Source organism: Tamandua tetradactyla, chromosome 19 (assembly GCF_023851605.1).
Source record: "Tamandua tetradactyla isolate mTamTet1 chromosome 19, mTamTet1.pri, whole genome shotgun sequence".
Taxonomy (NCBI): domain Eukaryota; kingdom Metazoa; phylum Chordata; class Mammalia; order Pilosa; family Myrmecophagidae; genus Tamandua; species Tamandua tetradactyla.
In genome coordinates, this window is record NC_135345.1 from 31596044 (window position 1) to 31615962 (window position 19919).

General features: G+C 34.1%; 1 long non-coding RNA gene across 1 annotated transcript in view; it reads left to right on the plus strand.

Moving 5' to 3' along the window:
- Positions 1-19919, plus strand: part of LOC143663551 (uncharacterized) — a 36937-nt gene that overhangs the window by 13037 nt on the left and 3981 nt on the right. Inside the window, exon 2 of the long non-coding RNA XR_013166025.1 lies at positions 18707-18756. This is a non-coding gene — a long non-coding RNA (uncharacterized LOC143663551). The remainder of the gene's footprint in view (positions 1-18706; positions 18757-19919) is intronic.

Genomic DNA, 19919 nt, shown 5'->3' on the forward strand with positions numbered 1-19919 from the left:
GATATTGCCAATTGCTATGGTTGCCAAACCTCAACTAACATCATTTCCGTTAACCCTAAAGAGCATCTAGGGCACTAACTGAGACTCCACAAAAGTTTCATGTACTACGTTTACTTTCCTGAAATCTACAGCCTCCAGATGGTTCCTAAGCCAGATAAGTCTGAAACCAGAGGGGCCAGCCTCTCTGAGAACATCAACTGATTCCATTCCCCAATCCTATATTGTTGACATCCCTTTTCAACATGAAAAGGTTAGAATGGGCATAGCCTAAAGACCACTATAGATTGGAAGTAGGATCAAAGGTGAAGGAGAAGTGTAACAGAGAAGATTTAACAAATGCTTATGACTGCTGAATCACTTTATTTCTATATTTTTAAACTTCATTGCTTTGGAGCAGATGAAAGGAAAAACCTGAGAATGTGGAATGGTAACCCATACAAAACTTTGAAATCTGGTCTGTAACCTCTTGTTAAAATGTATTTTTAATTTTTTTTAAAAGTGCCTTTGAGATTCTAACATTTAAATTTTAATGTTTTCTCACTGATTTAAATGTAATCAGTGAGAAACAGAATATAAGAAAACTAACCACTATATTGGTACTTATTTTCACTACACGATAAACTACTTAATAGAGTTGGATTTTCATTTGAATACTGTAAATTAGAATTAAATACACTATGTTAAATAAATAGCTAACTGGAAAATGTTGTCAAAAGTTAATTTTAACAGGTATTGAAAAGAAACACGAAGGTTACTTTTGATAAATTCAAAGGTTACATTAAATTTGAAGATTTTCACCCTGAATATTTTGGAGTATTACTATGCAAAGATCAGCTTTTTAAGAGCGTTTTAAACTACCACCAAGTATGATCTCATTTTACATGATATTTGTGAAGAACTCTTAAAAGTAAATAAGATGAGCAAACATTTAATTTGACATTTCTTGGATTTAAATATTCATAAGGTGATTGATATTTAAACATCATCTACTGAAGAGTTCAATTCCAATGAACAAATGAACAAATGCTTCAGATGTATTACTTTGGGATGATAAGGCACAGTACAAGAGGAAAAATTGTTTTTTAAATAGATTTTAAGTGAATATCTATTTTGAGCTATAAAATATGATTTTAAAAGATGAATAATTTTTTTCTAACTGAAAATATTGCCCTCTTTGTTGCAATATTTGCAATATACTATCTTATGATATTTTAATTGCAATATATTTTTCTGTATAAATTAAAGAAAAATTTTGACCTTAGAGAAATGTTTGCTGGACTTAAATTCTTTGTTTAGAGAACAAAAAAGGGGGTGATTTTATTATGGGAAACAGCAAAAATAATTTTCTTGACCTTGCACAAGGACTTTTATAATTTGTCTTTGATAAAAAAGTATATCTGGAAACCGAGAAGAATATATAATTATCTTATGAGCACTGAAATTCATGTAAGAGCAGGAGTTGGGACATGAAATATAACTTAAAAAGTGAAATGTTTATGACCAGTAGCAAAATATTCAGTATTCAGTATCCTGTTCAACTCAGAAAATGATGAAGAAGCTGATCTCACTCAAAAATCAGATATTTTTCATAACATTTTGCAGAGATTAAGTTTAAGAAATCTCAATGTTTGCATTTAAATAAAAATAAAATAAAATATTGCACACACACACACACATATACATATATTTTGGCATGAGAAGCTCCTGTAATCAAACCCGGGTCTCTGGCATGGCAGGTGAGAATTCTGTCACTGAGCCACCATTGTACCGCCCTGTACATATATTTTTGATTCACTAGAGACTATATTTAAGATTCAGGGCAGGGCATGGTGGCTCAACAGGCAGAGTTCTTGCCCGCCATGCCTGAGATCCAGAATCCAGATCCGGGTTCGATTCCCAGTGCCTGTCCATGCAAAAAAAAAAAAAAAAAAAAAAAGAGATTCAAGGTTTTATCTAGAATATGATGGATGGGGCATTTTTAACATACAAAGGATTTTTTTTTTAATATAAAAGCTGCTGAGATAACTGGTAACAATTGGAGGTTAGAACTATCACCCTTTGTATGAAGTATGAAATTTTAAAAAAGAAAATCATTAGTTTACTGAAATAATAGACTTTATAGTTACTTGTTTACAGGCAAAACCAGGTATGCCTAAACATAAAAGAAAAAGAAGTTATAGAGTAAAAAACAAATGGATGCTTAGTACCTGGGAAATGTAAAATATTCTAGCTCAAACATTACAAGAAACAAAATAAAACACAAATTATGAGCCATGAAAAATTACTTGCAACTTTCAGGACACAGAGTTAATGTTCTTACTATAGAGGAAGTTCTCATAAATCAAGAAAAAGCCAAAAGAAAAAAATAGATGAATAACTAAAAATAGTATACCTGGAGAATTAATAGATGTGAAAATGTACAAACATACCAAGTGTAAATGAAGGACAAAATAAAATCACAGTTGTGATGTCATTACTTGATAAAAAAATCGACACATTTTGGACATAATCTTAATGTCTAGTGTCAGTGAATGTGAGTCTATAATGCTTATTAGAGACATTGGAAAACAGCAATTATAATTTTATCCACAAATGCTACTACCAGAAACTTAGGCTAAGAAAAAGAAATAGCCCACAACAAACATAAAATATAATGAAATAAAAACTGCATACATAAAATGTATACACAAGGATGGCTACCGGAGAATTCTATGATATATTCAAAGTTAAAACCAAATTCAGAGTATAAAAAAAATCTACTTATTAGGGCAGTGTGATGGTGATTCATTGGCAGAATTCTCACCCACCATGCCAGACACCTGGGTTCAATTTCCAGTGCTTGCCCATGCAAAAAAAAATAAAAAACCTACTAATTAAATAAATTTTCACATATCCATGCATTAGAATAATCACAAGCATTGGAAATTATGTTTTACAAGAATATTTAATGACACAAGAAAATTTTATTGATCTATTTTTAAATTTAAAAATTTATACTATAAAATAAGATCAAAATGATAATACGCAATATACTAAGTGAGTATATGCTTATGTGCACACTCATGTATGTGCATGTGTGCATATTTAGGAAAACAGATCAGAAGGTGATATTCGTTATTTTATCTGTGATTATCTATAGAATATAGAAATACAGGTGATTTTTCTTGTCTTGTTTGGGCCTTTCTATATTTTCCTTTTGTCCCAAAAGTCATATATGTCCTTTAATAAGCAATTTTTTTTTCTTTAAAACTCCATTGAATACTGGAGACCTGGGTTCGATTCCCAATGCCTGCCCATGCCAAAAAAAAAAATTATTGAGAAATTTAAACAAAGCTTTACACCTGGTAGGGGAAATGTTGCAAAACATAAGAACATTCCCTATTCCCACATCAATTGAAGACCTCATCATTAAATCATTTTACTCGAACAATCCTTCCCAAGCACCAATCCAAGTTTCCAATTGATCAGAGTTGGCAGTTAAACTGGAGCCTATTTTTCATCCTTTATTTATGCTTTTTAAACAGAATACTCCTGTTTCTGCCATAACAAATTTACTCCAAAGTCTCAGTGTCTTAATACAAGCAAAGTTTAATTTCTCACTGAGGGAAAACATCCCACGAGACAGCAGAATGGCTAAATCCACATAGTCACTCAGGAACCCCTGCTGAAACAGGCACTACAGTTTTAGCTGCAGCCCCATCTGGAAAAAATGACTCCTTGGTCAGTGCAGCGAAGGAGGAGAGAGCTGTAGAATAATGCTCCTTCTCAGTCCATTGGCCAGGCGTCCTAACAGCAAGGAGCTGAGAAACGTGGGAGAGGAGGGAGAAGTTCAGAGAGAGAACGTGCCTGTCTAACCAGCACGCAGATGTTATTATTCAATAAAAAAGTAATAGACATTTTTAATAGCAACCACCCCCTCCATTCAAAATGTTACAATCTCCAAGGTTCTGCAGACCATCTTTTTTTTTGATCGCCGGAGACCTGCGTTTGATTCCCCGGGCCTGCCTATGCAAAAATATATATATATAATAAAAATAAAATAAAATAAAATACAGTTGAAGGAAGGGACCAATAATAATTGTCTTCTGTAGTGTGACTTTTGGATATAGTTTGTTTCAACTCCCTCACAAATTTACCCACTTTACTGAAAGGTAAAATGTGGCTCTATAGAGTTGAACTAATTTGCCTAATGGCATATTCTTAAATGTTAGAAATGGAATTTAAATCTAAGAATGTCTGGTTTCAGAGATAATAAATCTTTTTTGTCACACCATATTGCATGTCTTTGCAATTAAAAGAAACTCCAATTTCCCTGGCAAATGAAAAATACAATAAGAAATGACCTGTCAGAATTGGTTGAGAACCACAATTACAGTAACTCAGAATCTCACAAGTGGCATATTCCATTGTTGGATGGAACTAGTTAGAATATATTTTTTTCTTATGTTGTGATATGTCTTTTTGTAACACCCATTTTGTCTAGTGAAACGAGATCTACTTCATGTTCCTGTCATTTGTGGGATGAGGTCATTTACTTTCATATATCTGAGCCTTAACACATCTATAACATAAACAAAATGGGACTTATAATACCGAAATGTTGCAAAGATAAGTTTCACAGATTAAAAGTATTGTCATTGTACTGGCTGTGCTTTTAAAAGTTTAATCTATTCAAATTAAGTGATAGTAGTTACACTTTTATAGCAGTTTCTACATGCTACATACTATTCTAATAACTCTGTGTTTAATACTTTTTTTAATGATCAAAAGAACTCTATAAGGTAGGGAATTTTATTATTTATCCCCATTTTACAGATGAAGAAACTGAGTCACAGAGGCTTGCCCAAGGTTGTAAAACTAGCAAGTAAGTTCGAATATGAACTTAGACAGGGTGGTTCCATGGTCCACAGCCTTAATCACTACAGTCTATTGATTGGAGTCTATTGGTCAGAGTCTATTGATTATAGTCTATTGACTGGAGTTTTTGATTAGAGACCAAAGTATGTTTTATTATATCCCTGCCATATTATTTTTTTTTAACAAGTACTGTGTTTTCTATTGCTGCTATAACAAATTGTTACCCAATTAGCTAGTGGCCATCTCTTATTTTCTAGAGTTTGCTCACATTCCTCGGCTCATGGCCCCCTCCATCTTCGAAGCTAACAATGAAGAGTTCAGTCCTTCTCCTGCCTTGGATCTCTTTGCTCCAAAATGAGCTAGAGAAATGAAGATGAAGAGAGAGAAAATTTATTTCATCTCTTTTCATGCCGCTTACCTTGATACATCATCTTTTGACCTCCTTTTTTGCTTATCAAACGATTTGCCTATCAAAAGATTCCCTCCTTCACTCCATTTCTGTTTCCCTCTTCTGCTTTTTAAAGGACTGAGATCATTGCATTAGGTCCACCTGGATAATCTGGAATAATCTTCCTATTTAATGTCAACTGATTAATAAACTTAATTCCATTTGCAGAGTCCTTTCGTAGTGCTACCGAGATTGATACTTGATAAAATAACCAGTGGACAGAAAATTTGGGGCACATCTTCAGAATTCCATCTACATGGCTTTCTTTTTATTTTTATTTTCCTTCCCAGGGTTTCCATTCTGGAAAATCAGCCTTTTTAAAATATTTATTTTTTTCTCTAGCATAAGTTAATTTTCCTAGCAAGAGAGCAGGAGAAAACACACTTCATCTTCATTTATGCAGCATATCTTAATATGTCCTTTCCGATCTCATCTTTAAATGCATTTTGTAAACATATATTTCCACTCCCAATCAGTTTTTAAGATTTGAGAGAAAAAAAATTAGTGTACCTGGCTTAGCTGGTCAGAACCGTTATGTTAAATTTTCTTTCAATTGTACGAACTATATAGTAATATTTAAAGTAGGCAACAATATTTACCCATTTTCACACTGTGCTCACATAACTATTTTTACATATTACCTTCACAGTTCTCCATATGTTTATATTTTACATAACTGCAATCTCAGCGTATATAATGCTATTTTTTCCAATTTCAAAACTGTATCATAACTGATTACTTAACTCCCCTCCGAACTTTCCATTGCCTATGAGAGATACCTCAGAAGGTACTATGCAGCCCTCTAAGTATAGTTTACAAGACTATGGGCCAGGGTTCTGCCAATTATCCTCCCAAAGATCACTTCCGATCATTTGACCCTCATATATTACGTTCTAGCATAATGAGAAATTTTCAATTCTCACCTTTGTGCACCCATGCTCTCTCAGCCTTTTTCTGTTTCTCCATCTGATGATCGTATTTGCCTTTCAAGTCTAAGGTAATGTGTCTCTTCTTTTCAGGAAATTTTCCTAGTCTGGTTTAAGCATGACTTCTGTGTGCACACTTCTGTGCGCACCCATAAAATTCTCTGCAATTTTTATCAGAGTATATTCCATGTTCCATTACAATATGAGTATTTCTATGGCTCTTATCTAGACTTTAAAGTCTGTCAGCAAAACCTGTGTCCTATTTGTTGTCTTAATAGAACTGGTTAGGTTGTGCTGTAATAACAAGCTCTCAAATATCAATGAATTAAAACAACACAGGTTTATTTTGTGTTCATGCTACATGTTAATGCAGGTCAGCTAGGTTGTGCTGTAATAACAAACTCTCAAATATCAATGAATTAAAACAACACAGGCTTATTTTGTGTTCATGCTACATGTTAATGCAGGTCAGCTGGGCGCTCTGTTTCATACTCACCTGGCTGCAAAAACTGCCATCACCTCTAATATTGTCATCTGTCATGGCAGTGGAAAAATATGCTGAAGTACACACGGGGTGGCAAAGCTTCCTCTTGGAAGTGACACATGGCATGTCTGCTCACCACTCATTGCCAAAGTAAGCACATGGGCATATCTACCCTCAAAAGGGAGGGAAGTCCAATCCCCCATGTGCCAGAAGGAGAGAACAAGTATTTGATGAATAGCACTAATGACAGTCAGCAACCGTAATTGACCTCTATAACAAAAAATACCGAAAATCATGCCACTGGCACATGAGTAGTATCTTTCTTGAACTATGACTACATCATTTACCATTCTTCATGCTGCTACATAATCTTTCTAATTATAATTTTACTGGATTCCTAATAGTTATTACGTTGATGTATGCCACTTCTACATAGAATAAAACAGTATTTATAATTGTTCAATGTTATGGGAACATTATAGCTAACACTTTCTTCTTAGAGTTTCTTTTCCTTTTTAATTTGTATTTTCTTATGCTAAAGTCCCTACAGTGGAATAACTTGATATGAATTAATTATAAAAAGTAAGGTTTTTGATATACATTGCCAAAATGCTTTCTGAAAAAGGATTTGGCAATTAATAATGCCAACAGCAGTGAAAAATGTGCCAATTTTGGTCAAGATTTCATTGCCTTCATTATGTTTCCATATTTACAAAATAGTACCTTAAATTTACTTTAAAATGAATTTTATTGTTATTGTAGATATCTTCCCATGCATTTGTTCAAACTTCAACTAATATCTGACCTCACCAGATTATATATGTTTTTGTTCAGTGTTGTGTTCTCAACATTAAATACGGTAACACATAGGAGAGATTCATCTAGTGGTTAAAACAGCCTGTGGATCCAAAGTGCCTGGGAATAAATGTTGGCTACACCACTTATTGTCAGTGAGATCTTGGGTTAGTTTCCGTGTTTAGATTCTATACTTTTCCTCGTTCATAGAATGGGGAACATAATTATCCCTACCTAACAGAATTGTTGTGAATATTAAATGAGTTAATGGATCTAAGATTTCTAGAGCAGAGCTTGTCAGATGGCAAGCACTCAATGAATGTAGGTTGTTATTAAAACTACTGTTATTATGCATGATGTGGTTTTCTTATGAATATGAATTAAATCAATGTAAGTCTAAAAGCAAAGGCTTTCCCTCCAATTTTTTTCTTAACAATTTTATGATCATTTCTAAAAAACTCATTTTGTTGTACTGTATATACAATAAAATGCATCGATATTAATTGTATATTTTGATAAGTTTTGAAAATGTACATCCCCATGTAACCACAATCACAAAGAAGTTATAGAAAAGTACCAATATCCCTAAACATTTCTCCTCCATCCCTGGCCCAAGCACTGATATATATGCTTTCTCTCATTAGAGATTAGATTTGTCTCTTCTAGAGTTCATGCAAAAATAATCAGACAATACATATTCTGAATAGGTTATTTCATCCAGCATACTATTTTTGAAATTCATACCATATTGTTGCATGTATCAGTACTTCATTCTTTTATTTCTTAATAGAATTCAATTTTATATAAGCCCATGTCTGTAGTTTTCTCTTGGCATTGACTTATTAAAAACTCATAATGTGAGCTAGGATGTGTTTTCCTCTCGTCTGTTTTCTGAAAATGTTGGTGCAGAATGGAGCCTATTTCTCCTTTAAATGTTTGTTAAAATTTAACAGTAATGTAGTCTGGGCCTGGAGTATTCTTTGTATAAAAAAATGTTTAGCCACAAATTCAATTTATTTGGTGAATAAAGCTATTTAGATTCTCTTTTTATTCTTGTGTCAGTTTTGGTAATTTGTATGTCTCAAGGATCTTGCCCATTTTTCTAAGGTGTCAAATGTATTAACATAAAATTGTCCCTTATTATCCTTTTAGTATCTAAAGGATCTGAAACTCTGTCCATTCTTTCATTCCAACTAATAGTAATGTATATATTCTTTCTCTTTTATAATCATTTTAGCTACATGCTTTCAAATAACAAGCTAGTGTTTTCATATTTTTAATTTTATTGATTTCTGTTTTTATATTTATTATTTGCTTTCTTCTTTTTTACTGTATTGACTTCATTCTTCTTTCCTTAGATTATTATTGCAAAAACTAAGATCATTTATTTTAGAATTTTTATAATATAATGCAGACATTTAAAAGCCTTAATATTTCCCTCCTAGTATCAATGTACCTGCAACTCCAAAATTTTAATACGTTGTTTTTTTGCACTTAATTCAACATATTTACAAACTTACATTGCAATTTTTTCTTTGGCCCATGGGTTTATATGTTTATAGTGTCACTTATAAATTATTTATTTTATGACACCTTTCCAATGCTTATTTCTACATTTATTCAAGTGTGAACAGAAAACACATTGAGACTTATTTAATGCCCAGCATATTGTCACCCTTGGTGAATTCCTCACATAAAATTGAAAGGAATGTGTATACTGTTTCTGTTGAGTGAAGATTTCTATAAATGTCACTTCAAGTTGATTGATGGTATAATGCAATAGTTCTATACACTTACTGATGTTCTGTCTAGTTGTTCTTTTAATAACAGAGAGAAGAAAGTAGATATCTTCAAATATAATTATATTTGATTCCTCCTTTCAGTTCTGTCAGATTTTGTTTCATGTATGTTAAGCTCCAGAATTCAACAGATCTATTTCTCAGTGGCTGCATTGACATGCAGTATGTTTTTTTCCTAATTCATGAATTGACTGACCCCTTTATCCTTAAGAAACATTCCCTTTATCTCCAGCAACAGTCCTTGTTCTTAAGTCTGTTTATCAGTAAAGTTAATTAATATAGTTAAATGATTTGCAATTATTATAAATAATATAAACAGAGGCAGCACAGCTTTGCATAATATAACTTTTTCCATAACTTTACTTTTACCTCATATTTTTTTATATTTGGAATAGGTATATTGTAGACAGCAGAAATAGCATCCTTGGTTTTGTAATCTAGGCTAACAACCTTTTCTTTCATTTGCAGTGTTTAGAGCATTTACATTTAATGCAATTACCAATACAATTGGGGTTATCACTTACCATTTTGTTATTTATTTTTACTTTTCTCTTTTGCTCATTTTTCCTTTTATCCTCCCCTTTTGGTTATAATCCATTTTATTACTCTAGTTGGCTTAATAGCCACAATTCTGTTTTCTTTTTGTCATGCTTTTTTATGTTTCTCAATATGCTTTTTTATTTGCTTCTTCTGTAGTGTTATTGTTGTCATATTTTAATTTTATACATATATTATTATCCCAACAACACATTCACATATTTTCCCTTTAATGGTCAACCATGTTTTAAAGAACTTTTAAAAAGAGAAAATATTTTGTATTTAATGACATTTTTGGTGACCTTCATTACTTTGTGTCAGTCCATGTTTCCATCTGGTATAATATTTCTTCCACCTGAATTCAACATTTCTACAAGTACCCTTCATTTCTGAAGAGTATCTTCAGTGGTCGTAAATTTCTAGTTGGACAATTTCTTTCAGCCCTTTAAAGTTGTCATTCAATTGTCTTTGGATTGCATCATTTCTTATAAGAAGTATACAAAGAAATGTACTCAATGTGTACAGAAAATTTCCTCTGTAAATAATGTGTCTTTTTCCTTTGGCTGATTTTAAGATCTTTTCTTTTTATGGTTTTCAGCAATTTGATAACGATTGTGCCTTGGCACATTTTGAGGGTTAGTGGGTTGGGTTTGTTCATCCTGCTTGAATTGATTGAGCTTCTTTGATTTGTAGAGTTATAATTTTCATAACAGTTGGGAAAAAATCCAGCTTTGTTTCTTTAAGAGGCTTCTCCTCCCCTCTCCTTCTGGGATTCCTATTTCACATATGTTATATCACTTGAAATTGTCCCACACATTATTAAAATTGTGCTTATTTTTTTCTCTCACTTTGGGCATATTCTATTACTATGTTTGCATGTTCTCTATTTTTTCTGCACTAACTATTCTTGATCCATGTAGTGAAATTCTTCTGATATTGTTTTTTATCTCTAAAAATTCCATGCAATTTTTTATATCATCCCTTTCCCTTTACTGTAAATTCATGTTTTTTTTTTACATATTTGAACATAGTATAATTGCTTTAATGTATTTGTGTGCTAATTTCCTGATCCCTGTCATCTCTGTCTCCATGGAATGAGTTTTCTCTTAGATATGGGTCTAATTTTTTTCCTTTTTGGAATGCTTGGTAATATTTTATTGGTTTCTGCACATTTTGGATGTTACACTGCTGAGTGTCTGGATTTTGTTGTTTCCTTTATGGAATGTTGTTTGGGATTGGTTTTGGCAGACGTTTAACCTGCCTGTTGATCCTTTCAGGACCTGTTTATAATCTTTACTGGGTATACTCTTTGCTAGAGTAGTTTTCTCTCCAGGAACAGCCTACCTCTACTACTAAGGCATTCTTTCTGAGTCTATTGAATCAAGATGATCACTGGGGACTCTACACTGGTTGGAATTTGAACATCTTCCTATTTTGCAAGAGCTTTGAGAATTGCTCAGTTTACTGTTTTCTGGTCTTTCTTTTTCCAACTCTGAGAAGATTCACTACATGAATGCATGACTGAGAATTCAGCAAAAAAAAGAGGAAATCGTTATGCATCCATGTGGAACTCTTTTTATGAATAGCTCCCTAGTTTTCCCAACTCTGCCTGGAAACTTTGCAATTGACTCATCCTCACTATACTCTTATATCCTTGTCCTCGACTCCATGTTTCCACTGAAATTTGTTTGGGATTCTTTTCTCTGGTCATACATTTTTACATTTTTCTTTAGGCAGAAAGCCAAAGTGATCATAGATCACATCAAATTTGTTCCCTTCTCTCAAAGACAGGCCAGCACTGCCTACTGTCCAATGTTAGAAAATTGTAGTTCCATATATTTTGTCTTATTTTCTAGTTTTTAACAGTAAGTGGTTAAGTCCAGTTCTTGTTACACTGTCATGGCCAAAAGCAGATGTATCAGTTTAAAGAGAGTTTATATCATACATGATGATATATTTATAATGCTAAGAAGTTGAGATACATCCACTTCCAAAAGACAGTTTAAAGGCACAGTCTTAATAAAGTACCCACATTTACAACATTGGTCTGGGTAGTTGCAAATTTAAATGCAAAAAATACTTAGTTGCCAGGAAAGTTTAATTAATGAAAGCATTGGATTCCCCAACCTCACCATTTAACTAAAATGTTATATTACCAATGAAAGTTCTACTAAAATGTTTGCATGATATTACTGTTGAGAATACATAAAAATAGTTAAATGAATATCAATTTAATTAATATTTTAAATGTTAATGTCTCTACTCCTAGTTGTTATACCAAACGGAATTTTATCTGCAATCATATTTTGATTGATACTTCTTAAATAATATAGATTTTTACGTTATGTCATTTATTTACTTATTTATTTATGTTTCTGTCCTATACCAGAAACTGCTCTAGCAATGAAATTCTATTGTAATAAAAGTAAGGTTGGTTATGTGATGAGAACTCAACAGACAAAAAAAAAAATAGATATAAATATATGAAAAATGCTCTCCAAAAAACCCATATCCCTTACAACCACTTTTGATTTTGCATAAAAATGTCCAATTCAACTCTCTCGAAATCTAACACACATACACATTTAGCTTTTATATTTATATATAATTATTATTTATTATTTATTATATTGAATTATATATATAATTTCATTCAAATAATACTATCTCATGCCTAGAGCAACACCAATAAACCATAATACCCAGTAAGTATCTGCCATTAAGTGATTATTAAAAGAGAAAGTAGCAATAGAAATGGAAATATCCAGACGTAAAGATACTCAGTATCATGTCCACGTCATAATGTATATGTAATCATATACATACACACAAAATATATGTAATTATGTCATTATGTAATAGTGATTATGTAATCATCCCTGAATGGCCTGCTAGTCTCTGGAATCTTTACTAAGAAAGGCATTATTTTAAAAATCTCACTTTCTAAATACAATATATAAATTATCTTAAATATTAAAGCTAAAACAGCAACTCCAGTAAAAATTTGTAGAAAAGATGGTGGAAATCTATTTAAAGCTGATATTTTGAATCCATATTTCCCAAGTTATTTCATCCTAGATTATTTTTTCCATTTACAGTTTATTAAAACATGTGTCTGGATGTGCAGTGTCGTGGTGTGTGTTTATGCATTTGTCCATGTGTATCTATATGTGGGCAGGCACACTTGAGCGTGTTTCAAGAGACAGACTGTTTTACTGTGACTCAAAGCATTTAAAATATCTTTCTTTTCAGATGTCTTATTCTGCAGAAGGCATGATATTATTGAGGCTGGTTGAATTAAATTAACTGAGGTTCTATTATGCAATATCTTGTTTTAACTCCCTCAACAAAAAAAGTAGCATTCTTGTCCTTTCTGTTTCTTTTTCTCTCATATACTCATTCACAGACAAGCTAATAAAGGTGCACATAAAGCTAAACCATTACACACTTTTAAATACTTTTTTATTGTGTCTTCTGAAAGATCATTTGTTCCCTTTGCTTTCTGAATAATGAGAGTGGTGTATGAGCTACATAAAACCCACTTGAAAGACTTATATTTCAATTTCACTGCAACAGTGACCCTTTTTTCAAGTCACATTAAGTATCATTGGGAAACTCCAGACAAAATTTCATTTTAGTTCTTTTCTCTGAACAGAAGTCCCCAACAACAGACTTTCTAGATCCTTATCAATAAATGTTACAGCCAGTAGGTAAAAACATTTTCAAATGGATTTGTTAATGAAAAGGAGGTGCCAAGAGGGGCAAAATAAAGAGAATTTTACCCAAGGAATAAATTAAATGAAAGGACAGCTGTGTGCAGATGGGTTAGGCGCAGACAATATAGAGTTTAAAATTAATGATTAGATAGATAAGATATATTTAGATGACAGATAGATCAATAGTAGACAGATAAAGTTAGGCATGTTGGTAGGAAGGAACAAAGGAAGGAAGGAAGATAAACAGGTAAATAGATAAACAGTCTTAGAATTTAACCAAGGATACAGAGATAGGGTTGAGATTTCAAGGTTTTTGGAAAGGAATGTGCTATTTTGACTGGCTACCAGTTGCTGTTGCTAAATCTGGCTGAGGTACAGAAAATTACTAAGTGAAAACTAACAATTCACAAGACTCACAAGAAACTTTCAGGTTCAACATAGAAAAGAAAGATCTAGTGTCTGCCTTTGTAGAATACAGGATATGAAGTCTCTTGAAATCAAGGAAATTGAAATGACAAAATTTGAGCCAGAAGCTTAAGAAACAAGAGAGGGAGAAATTTTTATGTAAGATTACTTTATAAATATTTTAAAGCACATAACACGTGGCAATTTAAGAGCTTTTTCCCTGGGATGATCTAGATCCCTCAAGATATATGGAAGAGAATGTGCACTCACAGATGTGATGATGTCAGAGTGGTTGGGAGACCACCAGTTGAGACTCAAGGGACAGGAAGAAATTAAGAAGGTTGAGATACTGACTAGAGGAACTATCACCTTGGGACTGGCAGACCTCATAGGAAAAAACGTGGATATCGGTAATTTACCACCCCTTAAAGGGCTATTCTTCTAACTCCTCTTTTGGAAAAACAAGGACACGTCCAAAGAACACGGCAACTCCAGGTTTGACTTTACTCATATCTTCTGTCCTTTCACATAGCGCAGGTCCATATCAGACCATTAACAGCTACAAAATCCACATTCACCCAAACTAAGTGTGCAAATTAATGCTTAATAACAACGCTCTACTGAATATTTAAATAAAATTTAAATAATGTTAAGTAGCTTTCAAAAATATAAACTGCTGGCTTAGAAACACAAGGCAGGTCTTTAAGGATTTTTCAAAACTAATCAGGCTTCAAATGTCTGTTGGAGGCACAATGTTTTGACAAAATGTCAAAGGGAGTCAAATTATACATAACCATCCCCTGCCCCCTCACCCCCAGCCCCACAGGCAGCCACTTAGCTACCTTTGATTTCCCTGCTGGTATTTTGCCAAGGTTTCTGATACTAGTTTGGTGACACTCAGGAGTCTCGAGTGTCTTAAGGACTATCAGATTCCCGTAATGAAATTAATTTTAGTTCACTTTAATTTAAAAAGCAAATATATGCCAAACTGTACTTTTAGGAAGAGAAAATGACACTATGAATTTAAAGGTCCTTGCTTCCTGGCGGGCTGACAAGGCTGACCTTGAACAAGATTTTCTCCGGGGTGTCTTTTCCCACCTCATTCTCAGTCAGCATCCACTTCTTAAGGGGGCTAACATTATCCATTGGTTCGGTCTCCATTAGCAATGAATAGGACAGCCAGTATTTATGGAGCACCAACTACATGCTAGGACTTAATTATCCCAGGACTGTTGTGCATCTCTAATTTGCACAGAAGCCTTGCAAGTTGGCAATTGTTCAGGAAAATCTTTCAGAGAAGTTAACCATCTTGTTTAAAGATCCTTGAGTAATAAATGAATTGGCTGAGATTCAAGGAAGATTTCTCTGGCTCCAAATCTCTTCCTACTTGCAAATGAGGAGAGAAAAATCCCTTTTGTTGTTGTCGTTCCTCATTTTAACCTTTGCCCAATAAGATGTTTAATTAAGCATTAGAATCTACCTCCCAATCTTTGTGAGGCAGGCTAGGATTCTGGAAACACCAAACGGAAGCAATGAGAAATTCGAGGTTTAAAGTCCAGATTGAGAGGGGTGGGGGTCCTTTATGGCAACAGACAACACAGGATTGATGGAGACCCTTTAACTGAGCAATCAATAAGCTAAAGAGTTATTAACCTAATGTTCTTAACAAAGAAATCTCATAGCAGAGTTGAAAAAACAAAGTGGGAGAGCTCTAAGCAACAGAGTGACAGGCAGGCATGATCAGAAAAAGAAACAATAAGCAGTTTTACAACAAGAGAACAGTCAGATAAAACAAAGCAGATGTACAATGCCCACAATCATTCTATGAGAACCTAACAATACTTGGGGCAAGTGAGCCATACTTCACATTCATCATATATAATCATTAGGAATGTTATTAAAACATCCAAGTTTCTCCTGCTACAATTTGAACCTAGACACGTCTGACTCCAGGATATTTCATAACTTCCTTGATTATTAGAAATGGAAGAAGGCCCACTAAATGCAATTGGTTTTATAAGTGATCAGTTCTTTTATGATTGTTGAATTCAGGGATTCAGAAAATGATTAATCAATTCTCTTATACTATGTTATAATATTGGATATTTATATTTTAAAAAGCTTGTGTCATGAGGAAAATATTATGCTTTGCTTAGCTATCTTCTCTTTTAAAAGGCAGAGGTTTACAGCTGCATCTGTTAAAGAGTTCCAATATTAATATTGTTTACTTAATACTCGAGCTTCCTTTAAAAATCTTCAGGGTGGAAGATGAGCTCACAGTCAGCATTTATTTCACAGCCACAGTGGGTAGTCTCAACTGCTGCTGACTTGGCATCTTTTAAGACCTCCCTAACACTTAGTCCATTCTCTCAATTTATGAATTCTGCCTTCCCAAGTCCAAAAAATTCCCATCTCCAGACACTCTGCCGCTGGGTGCAGGCACGTGTCCTGGCTTCTGCCAATAAGAAGCACTGATGGGACAAGGGCTGGGAAGTGAGTGATGTGAGGACGGCAACACATGTGAACCTGCCTCCTGGGAAGAGTGAGAGACATAGCAGAATCCCTGTGTCCCAAGTAACAATGCCCCTGTGTCCTAGGTGCCTTTTTGTCAAAAGAAGTCCCCTCCCTTCCATCTGTTTTACTCTTATCCACTTCCCCACTTCCACCAAACCCCTCTCCTCCTGTGATTTAATACAGGTTGTGACAGAATAACTTCTGAGTATGTCTGCTAGCCCTCCAAGAAATTCTTACCTGGTATCCTTCTCTGCTTGAACCTTTTATAGTTGGTTGCTTGCCCTAGCCAGTGTGCAATCTATTGTTTACAGCAAAGAACAATGACTGCACATCCTCATAAGAGAGGTCTGTTAAAGTACTGGTATAAAGAGGAAGGATGCTGGTTTAGTGAAACTATGACTTCCGGAGATATCTTGAAGGGACATTTTATCTTAGGATTGTAAACTCACAGAAAGAGAAAATTTTAAAAACTTAAAGTGATTGTTCTAGTTTTTAATATCCTTGTTTTACTGATAAGAAAACTGCAACTCAAAGAGGTTAAATGACTTGGCCAAAGGCAGTAACACTGATTCATCTTAATCACTGAGCAGAGACTAATCCAGTTCTCTTGACTTTAGTTCTGTGCTTTGTTTTGCTTCGTTTTGCATGTATACTGTATGGCGGGGATCACATTTCATTCTTTTTCCATGTGGGTATCCCATTATTGCAGCACCATTTGTTGACTTTTTGTTTGTTTGGGTTTTTTGTTGTTGCTTGTTTGTTTGTTTTGGAAAGTGCATGGATCACGAATTGAACCCCGGTCTCCCGCATGGCAGACGAGAATATTACCACTGAACTACCCTTACACCTCCTTGTTTTGTTTTGTTTTCCATTTTTCTTCCATGGCTTTTCTGCCTTGCCCAAACACAAGGTAGGATAAGAGTCATGGCTCTTCTAGCTCAACTTTGGAATGTTCCATTCCTTGGATGCAGCTGCTCAGTGGCACAAAAATCAGATATTTGATTCAAGTGCTCAAATATGCTAATTTCTGTCTCCTTGGCCAGGTTTCAATTAGGTCCTCACAAAGTTGTAATATTAGCAAGCATATAGGAAACCTTCTTCTTCTTCTACTTGCCCTTATATTCACTGTGGGAAAGAGGGTATGAGAAGGGCATTTAGATAGGAATTATATTTCTACAGTTTTACACTGTTATCATTTGTCTGTAGGCCATTACATGCCCAAGGAGACAATGTCACTGCCTTTCACACTGATTGGTAGAGGAATTCTATTCTATAGTAAAGGGACACATTATATTGTGCTTAACAAATAGCTCTGGACCTCTATCAAGAAGTATCTATCATAATCTATGTTCAATAAATAAACTGGCTGCCTACATTGGACTCCTGATAGCAGCCCCCTTTTCTGAGAAGTGACAGGGACTTTGGGGTTTTCCGAGAAGAAGGAATGTACCCTGCAAAAGTTGCTATTTAAGCAACAACTGAAAATGAGCTGGTTTCCGTCCAGTGGAGATATCTATCCAAAACAGACACATATACTATATTAACCAATCTCTAATCATTCCCTACTTTGTAAGATCCTCCTTCGTAAAATGAATCTAAATGTCAAACAATTATTGTAATTTCCCCATTTGGAAATTCCCTAATTATAAGTTAATGTATCTTGCTAATCTCTCTTTTTTTTTTTTTTTGGCATGGGCAGGCTCCGGAAAACGAACTTGGGTCTCTGGCATGGCAGGCGAGAATTCTGCCACTGAGCCACTGTTGCACACTTACTAATTATTTTAAGACTCTTTCTCTGTTTTGAGATCTCCCTGTTAGCAACTCCGTTTCAATAAGCCCATCATATTAATTACTATAAGTGCCTCAGTTTTCTTTTAACTCATTACGGTAGGTCATGACAACCCTAGAGAGACTATATCACTGCTTTTTACCTTTCTTGAGAGTGTAATTCTATTCTCTATCAGTTGGACTCAATGCATTGGGCTTAACAAATGGACTTCTATCAACAACTATCTATATGCCCCCTTGAGCAAGTTATTACTTAGTATTTTCTGAGACTTGGTTTCCTTGCCTATAAATTGAGACTAAAATATCTTAAAGATACATAAAGAGAAACAATTCACATTATGTGCCACATAATATAGTAGGCACTTCATAAATGCACTGTTACATATATTTTTATTGCACAGTCACTTACCTTCCTAAGTAGTTTTCATTGCTTTTAGGAGACTCCTCATTCTACGATATGGTGCTGTGGTATCCAGCCAAGCTCAGGGTAGGTACAGTAGACAGTCTCCAGATTATATGATATACAGAACATTATAAGTTCTCTACAGCTACCCTTTGCATAGCAGAAGTGGTAATGCCAAGTGTGTATTAAAATGGGGGGTAGGGGTTATATGGGTGGAAAAGAAGAAAAGCTATTTCAAATGTGAAATAGACAAAGGCAATGTTCTTAGATCATTATGTAGAAGATATCAAGGTTGGACATCAATCTTTAAGGTGTCAACAGTAATAAAAATTACTGTCCACAGCTATGTGTCTCTATTTATTAAGTTAGGACAAGGCCATAATTGCTTACTTTTGGTAAGATATTGACCATATCTGGCGTGTCTTGAGTATAATGTGAACTACTCTAGAGTCTTTTCTTCTAGTTTTCCGACTTTGAATTGGAGGTCTGCTCCCTGCTTTCTTACTCCTCAAGAAGTTATTTTGTACTTTCCTCACCTAAGTAACTTTCCCCTTGCCTACAGAAAAGTGTAGGTCAAGAAGTTTATTAAAGGCAGATTGTCATTTCCTTGACCAGATTTTAACTTGCTCAGATATTACAGAGGGATTGCATTGTGCCTTCCTCAGGTTTGGGCCAACCTATTCTAACCAGACTGAGCCACATGTTTTTGCATAACATTCACAGAGAATGAGAGAACACAGCTTCTCCTAGTAAGATGCTTTCATGTTTAACAACCTGCATCTTTAGGAAATGGCTAGTTTGAATCTCACAGGCAATTTATTGCTGACACCGATGTATTAAATTCAGAGCCCTTGGGAAACAATTTGGTGTAGCTGAAATGTAGGAGCTTTAAAGTCTTAGAGCTCGGGTCCTCATTTCAGCACCTCTACTTCCTGATTACTTCATTCCCCTAAGTTGTGGTCCTCTCATGTACAGCACAGAATAAAAAAATCCTTTTTGAAAATGCACATGAAGAACATAGGAAACAATAAATGAAATTAATTATCAAGGCGCATTGTGTGTCTTGGTTCAATAAATGTTAGTATCCTTGAAATTTTCTCTTATCCAGCTCATGAAATTCTAACTTCATTAAATTTACTTCAAATTTTAAAGAGAGGAAAGAGATACAAACAAGAATCAAAATTCAAAAGCCTTTGGAGAATACGTTGATTTTTTCAGATACGGAATACTCACTGATGAAGAGTAAC